Genomic DNA, 7973 nt, shown 5'->3' with positions numbered 1-7973 from the left:
TAAAACCTTATTTTTCCCCATTTTATGAAGAAAAAATTGATTTTAATTTGTCCAAGGTAACAAACATCCGGGATTCTAATTTGTATAAAAGTTTTACATGATGCCATTTTCTTTTATCCCATATTTGGGTTGAAGCATCCCACAAGTGCACAGTACAAATCGATGTCTTGCCATTGAGAATAATCAGTACTATTACTTTAAATGTTTGTTTTTTTACTTACGCTGCCCATTATAATGATATCAATTAGCCTTTCCTGAGTATTTGATATGTTTTCAGATATTATTTTAAGCTTTTGACATGGACTCTATCATTCAGGCAACAACAAATATATGAGGAAAATAGTTCAAAATCCTCATTGTAAAGCATTGACACTGAAGCATTAAATTATTAATTTAGAAATATATAGGATTAGATTTAAAAACACAATCCTACTCCAGAACACATTACTACAGTGCTGTATTATTGGCAGACATTTCAAAAAAGTCTTGCTTTTATCCCCTTTGAAGAGTCAGTATTACTTCGTTCTCATGCTGCTATGAAGAAATGCTTGAGACTGGGTAATTCATAAAGAAAACAGTTTTAATTGACTCATAGTTCCACAGGGCTGGGAAGGCCTCAGGAAACTTACAATCATGGCAGAAGGCATAGGAAAAAAACATACCTTCTTCACAGGGCGACAGGAAGGATAAGTGCTGAGCAAAGGGGGAAAGATCCTTATAAAATCATCAGGTCTCATGAGAACTCACTCACTATCATGAGAACAGTATGGAGGTAACCACCCCTGTGACTCAATTACCTCTGACCTGGGCCTTCACACAACACGTGGGGATTATGGGAACTAAAATTCAAGATGAAATTTGGGTGAGGACACAGCCAAACCATATTAGGGTCATACAAACAAGTTTTTCATTGGTCTATGTATCTCTGTATGTGGCAACAATACAGTTCACTCTTCTTCCTTGTTTCATCTTTCTGACTTAAACTCTCAGGTGCAGGTTGAATGTGCTTGAATCTCTGTACAATAAACATAAGGAATATATATCTCTGATGAAGTAACCAAAGGAAATGTCTTGTCACTCAAAAATGAAAGAGCACTGTAACGGTTATGGTATTTTATTTCCTTACTCGAAATCAAGAAATTAACTTTCTGATATATCTTCATAGCATAGATTTTAATAAGTAGAAAAAATAGTACAGTGCATATCCCTTTTATTTCTGACATTTAATAATCAGTCAGAAATGACAGTTAAATTAACCCTTAGCATTCTCAATTTAGTCTCTTTCCTTTGTATGTTTAGATTGGAAAAAAATTGCTCGATAAAAATTTGTTCCCTGCTATCATTTCGTATATTAGTAAAAAGGAAAGTATAAATAAATACACACACACACACACAGTCACACATATACACACACACACATATATACACGCACACATATATATTACATGGAACATTTGTTTTTGTCTTCCTATTTACATGTTTATTTGAACTAAGTGTGAATTGGTATTAATTTTTCAGTTGATGTTTTTCAGGTACTCCTGTGAGAGTTTCCGTTCTTCCTCATGCATTTAATTCCTTAGATCAAGGCATTTTTTTCCTTCCCTCTCTTACTTCCTTTCTTCTCTCCTTTCTTTTTCTACTCTTTACCCCTTTTCTTCCCCCGTTCTCTCACTTTCTTCTCCTCCTCTTTTTCTCTTTCTCTATTTTTCTCCCAATTTGTCCCTCCTACCCTTCCCCTGTTATCAAATACATATTTTTTCAAGCACTCCAATATAATTAATAAATAAACTAAAATTTTTACTAATTAGTGTGTGGTCTCGGACCCTTCTGTAGTTCCTCTCTACTCCCTGTGCTTTGCACAAGGTTTTGGACTCCACAGTAATAACTAAGAAACTACTACTCTGGTTGATTGACAAAAGCCATCAGTGGACAATCTACATAAATATTATAATCAGAAATGTAAGCATTTCTGAGGCACTCATATTTTGGTATCTAGGGTATTTATAATCTAGTAGAAAATATGTTTTTCAAATTCCTCTTCTACCTGAAATTGTTATTAGAATCAAGCTCTAGACTATCAGGAAAGACACTCTGGAAATTAGTCAGTCTACTTCCCCACCTGATGAATGGGTTCTATATGCAAGCCACTTTAGACTCAGGTCATTTCAGCTTAAAAAGTTAACATTTTGAAAAAAAAAATATTCTTTATCTCATCAGGAATTTTAAAAATATTTTATAAACTGAATACGGCTCTACAAATACAAGACATTACTATTCTATTATGTCAAATATCCGTGTGGATACAAAGACGGATAAGATATAATTCTTATAGTCTCAAAGCTTGTATTTTTGTTGGAGTATATGAAAGTGCAAATAACTAAGGGACAAGTGGGATATTATTTATGTCATAAGAGAATAAAAAACATTTTCAGAATTCAGAAGACATGTTTTACATCCAATTGAGAAAAATCAGGAAGAGTCTTATAAAACTGACATGGACATCAGACACTGAGTATGGTTCTTACTACAAATTGAAATAACAGAGTGCAAGGCATTATTTGAGTAGGGGTATAAAGATGAGGAATGATAAGATATTTGAGTAGGAAAAGACAGATCCAATATGTCCAAAATGGAAGAACATTAAGAAATCAGATGCAAGTAATGTATTTAATGTAACCCAGAATTGATCAGCCGTAATACAGGTTCAATACCAAAGGTAGCGAAGAAGCGTACACTTGGATTCTAATCCCAGTCTAGCTAACTACTATACAGCATTGGCAAAAAATGTACCACTATTTTTTCCCTCTAAAAACCAGGAGTAGATTAATCTACTGGGAAATGGAAATAAGTATAAGCAAAGTTAGTGTTAGTTATTACCATAAACTTTATGGTTGTAATAACATGAATTATTAATGATATTCTGTCCTTTGGTAGAAGAAAACTTAGTGAAGTTTTCTTGTCTGTTTTTTGTCTACATAACTGATGCTAATTTTACTTATAAAGGTTCATGAAGCACCAGCAGCAAATTTCTCTTTTAATGTGCCTGAGAAACATTTATTAGAATAAAGATGAGAATTTTAACTCAACAGCTGTCAGACCAAATCATTATACAATATTCTTGTAAATTCTTATAACTAAACTTCTATTTATACTTTTAATTATGTCTTCAAAAGTTAAAATTAAGCTTATAGAGACAATACTATATTTTACCTAAAATACATTTAAAGACTTTTAAAGCCATATGTCATGACAAAATTTATTAAGAAATAGAAAGAGTTCCATAGTTCCAAGTGGCAGACTTAAAATCCAAAGGAGACAATGTATTCATTCTACAAATATGTTTGAGTATGTAGAATGCAATATGAATTGTATTATCTCCCAATATTAAAAGCTAGGAGATAGGGCCGGGCGCGGTGGCTCAAGCCTGTAATCCCAGCACTTTGGGAGGCCGAGACGGGCGGATCACGAGGTCAGGAGATCGAGACCATCCTGGCTAACACGGTGAAACCCCGTCTCTACTAAAAATACAAAAAAAAACTAGCCGGGCGAGGTGGCGGGCGCCTGTAGTCCCAGCTACTCGGGAGGCTGAGGCAGGAGAATGGCGTAAACCCGGGAGGCGGAGCTTGCAGTGAGCTGAGATCCGGCCACTGCAGTCCAGCCCGGGCTACAGAGCAAGACTCCGTCTCAAAAAAAAAAAAAAAAAAAAAAAAAAAAAAGCTAGGAGATAAAGAAGGCAGTCTTTATATCAAGTAGCTCAGAGAAAATAAACTGAAAGTTATGATAAAGGTTTTATAGTAGTATTAACAGTGTGATATATAAGGGCATAAACAGCCATAATTAGCTTTCCCAGGCCTAATAACACCTAATATTTATTGGCATCATGTAAAGACACAGTGCTTTTCAGATGAGCAACATTTGTAGATGTGGAAATGTTTAATAAACCATAGTCCATGGCTCACACTACAATTTACGGGCATGCTCATAACAAGAAAACAAGTGAGAACACAATATTCTACAACAAAGATCTAAATATTCTATATGTTCTAAGATAAAAGATAATTTATTCCATAAGGATTTAGGAAAATTTTCATGGAGAAACAAGCCATTAAATAAAATTTCCACAGGAGGGGATAGGCTATGCACATATCATGAATGAAGACACAGATGGTAGGATCTTATTAACAGAAATCCATCAGTGATGTCAGCAAGATGTCAGAGTAAGAGACACCAGCCTTAATGCCTTCACAAAAAACAGCAATTAGACAGCTGGTCAGGAACAAAAATAGCCTTGAGAGGATTCAAGGCTCCAATTAAGAAACTGTAGCAATTCAATTGAACAAAAAATGGGAAATAATTACACAGAAATGCTCACTGAGGACACTGACTTACCTGAGATGTCTGGAGGAGGCTAGGGACAAAGAACAAAGGAAGAGGCTATCAATGTAAGCCACACAGTGGGTGTCACTGAGATCCTCAGAGGCCTGCTCTGGGGAGGACAGACATCATTAGTGCTGATGTTCCCCTCAGAAAGGGAGAAGTTGCTGCTGATGATCCCATCAAGAAAGAGCCACTGTTGTGCTGACCTAGGACCATGGCCACCCCCTCAACCCTGTATGTGCCTAGAGCTTTGTAACTTTGGCCACTCTATAAATAAATGCCTATGCTCTACATGTTGGCTCCATAGCTGCAGAGCATACACCAATGCCTCAAGTGTAGGAGACACAACCACTGCAGGGTAGCCTCAGCCTAAGTCCTGAAGCTATGGTCACTCTGCATGCCCATGCTGATGATCCCAACTCCCACCATCACTCCATGAGCACCTGTGCCTCAAATATCAGAGCCATAACCACAGTGAAATAGCCCATGCTCCAGACCCCAGAACTAATGTCACTCCACAAATGTCTGCCTTCTGGACCCTAATTCTGCAGCCACATCACACAAACTTGAACATCAAATGCTGGAGCCACCACTCCAGCAGACAGGTTTGTGCTCTGCATCTGAGAGCTACTGTTGCTCTGCACATGTTCGCACTCTAGAAAGACCCCAGCTCCATGGCCACTACAATAGCACCAACACTGTTAACACAAAAGCTAAGGCCACAATTTCCTTCATGGAATAGAAAGATTAGGAGGACCCCAACAGTCTTTGCCACTGAGACAGCAACAGCCCTTGCCACCACTGTGGACACCCACATCCTTGGCCACTGAAAATCCCTGCAGTCTTTACCAATCAGCTAGCAGAATTACATGGAGACTGCTACTACACTCTCAACGGAGTTGAAATTGCTGCACCCCGCCAAACCAGCACCTTCACATCCACTCATTGGTAAAACTCTTTTCTCACTGAAACCAAATCGCAAAGTCTGAAAGAGGTGATGCTCCATCAAATGTTCACACATCAACATAAGCAATAAGAAACATGAAGAAAAAGAAAGAAAACACAACATCACCAAAAGAACACACTAAGTTTCCGGTAACTAACCACAAAAAAATGAAGATCTATAAATTGGCTAACAAAAATGTAAAATAATTATTTTAAGGAAACTAACAGCTACAAGAGAGCACAGAGAGGTAAAAAGAAGGTCAGAAAAACAATACATAAGCAAAACAAGGAGTTAAAAAACAATGACATAGACATTATTTTTAAAAGAGCCAAGCAGAAATACTGAAGCTGAAAAGTACAATAAGTTAGATGAAAAATGCAAAAGAGACCATCAACCGTGAACTGGATACAACAGAAGAAAGAATCTGCAAACTCAAATACAGTTCATTGGAAACTATTCTACCAGTGGAGAGAAAAAGAAGAATTAAAAGAAGGGAAGAATGTCTATAGAGTTAATAGGAAACCATAACGAGAGCTAATTTTCACATTCTCAATGTTTCAGGAGAACAGAGAGAGAAAGGAACAGAAAGCTTATTTTAAAAGGCTATGATAATAAGTCTGCTAATTTTCATGACTATAGTAACCATTTCACTGTTTACAGTGTTGTATACCTTAAATATACACAATTTAAAATAAAATAAAATAAAATCCTTCATTAGTCTCATAATAAATGTAATAAAGGGAAAAAAACAAGAATAATTGGCTGAAACTTCCAAAATCTGGGGAAAATATTAATATCCAAGTACGAGAAGCTCAAAGGTTTCTAATTAGATTCAATCTAAAATACTTCACCAAGTTATATTTAATCAGACAAATGTCAAAGACAAAGAATTCTGAAAGCAACAACTACAACAAAAAAAAGGTTCCTCTGCTAGGGAGCCTTTGTAAGGCTATCAGCTGATTGCTCAGGAATAAATCTCCATGGTCAGAAAGGACTGGGAAAAAATGTATATAGTATTGAAAAAATGGAGGAAAAAACCCTACCAAACAAAAATACCTTATTTTCATCTAAGCCATCTTTCAGAAATGGAAGAGAGAAAAATATTTTCTTGGAAAAATAAAAGCTGAGGAAATGAATCACTACTAGACCTGCCTTACAAGAAATGCCAAAGGGAGTTCTTCAAGCTCACACAAAAGATTAGTGATTAGTAACATAAAAACATATGAAAGTATAAAAGTTACTGGAAGTAGTAAGAATATAGGCAAATTTGGGATATTCTAATACAGTGATGGTGGTAAACCAGTCACTTATATGTCCAGTATAAAGGTTAATAAAATAATAGCTACTATAATTTTTAATCAATACACAATATAAAAATATGTAAAGAATGACATCAAAAACATAATTTTTTTCAGGGGGAGTAAAAGGGTAGAGTTTCTATATGAAATCAAAGTTAAGTTGTTATCACCTTAAAGCAGATTGTTATAAATATAAAATGTTATATGTAAGCATCCTGGTAACCATAAAGCACAAACCTATAGAGATATATAAAAGATGAAGAGAAAAGAACCAAAGCATGTCATTACATAAAATCCTCAAACCACACACACACACACACACACACACACACACACACACAAACCCAGCAAGAGGGGAAGAAAGAAACAAAGGATATAAAAATCATCCAGAAAACAATTAACAAATTGAAAATGGTGAAATCTTACCTATCAATAAATACTATGAATAGAATGAATTAAATTTAATCAAAAGTTGTAGAGTGATTGATTGAATGGGTCTAAAAACAAAAACAAAACAAAAATTAACAAGACCCCACCATGTGCTGCCTATTGAGGCTCACTTCCGCTTTGAAGACACACATAGACTGAACATGAAGGAACTGCAAAAGTATTTCATGAGAATGAAAGCCAAAAAACAGCAGGGGTCTCTACATTTATTTCAAACAAAATCAACTTTAAGTCACAAGCTGTAAAAAGAGTCAAAGAATGTTATTAAATAATAATAAAAGGGTTAATTAATAAAGAAGAAATAACAATCATAAATCTACATGCATATAATATCAGAGCACCTAAAGATACAAAGCAAATATAAATAGATATGGAAGTTTTGGACAGTAACACAGTTAGAGTAAAAAAGGTCAATACTAGACTTTCAACAGTAGATAGATCATTTAGAGAGAAAACCAACAAAATAAAATACAACTGGACACTTTAGACCAAATGGATTTAACACACAAATATTTTAAAATATTTGGTAGAATTCAGCAGTTAAGCTATCTGATATTGGGCTTTATTTTTGTTGACAGACTTTTTATTATTGCTTCCATCCTGTTATTTATTACTGGTCTATTCAGGTTTTCTATTTTTTCATGGCTTAATTTTAGTAGGTTATATGTATCTAGGGGTTTATCAATTTATTTTAGGTTTTCTAATTTATTGGCATATATTTGTTTATAATAGTTTCTAATCCTTAATGACCTTTTGAATTTCTGTGATATCTGTGATAATGTCTCCTTTTTCATATCTGATTTTATTTATTTGGTCATCTTTCTTTTATCTTTAATCAGGCTAAAGGTTTTTCTGTTTTGCTTATCTTTCCCAAAAAGCAACTTTCTCTTTCATTGATCTTTTGT

Source organism: Chlorocebus sabaeus, chromosome 11 (genome assembly GCF_047675955.1).
Source record: "Chlorocebus sabaeus isolate Y175 chromosome 11, mChlSab1.0.hap1, whole genome shotgun sequence".
NCBI classification, from domain to species: Eukaryota; Metazoa; Chordata; class Mammalia; order Primates; family Cercopithecidae; genus Chlorocebus; species Chlorocebus sabaeus.
The sequence above is the reverse complement of the archived record's forward strand: the minus strand, read 5'-3'. Positions refer to the sequence as shown.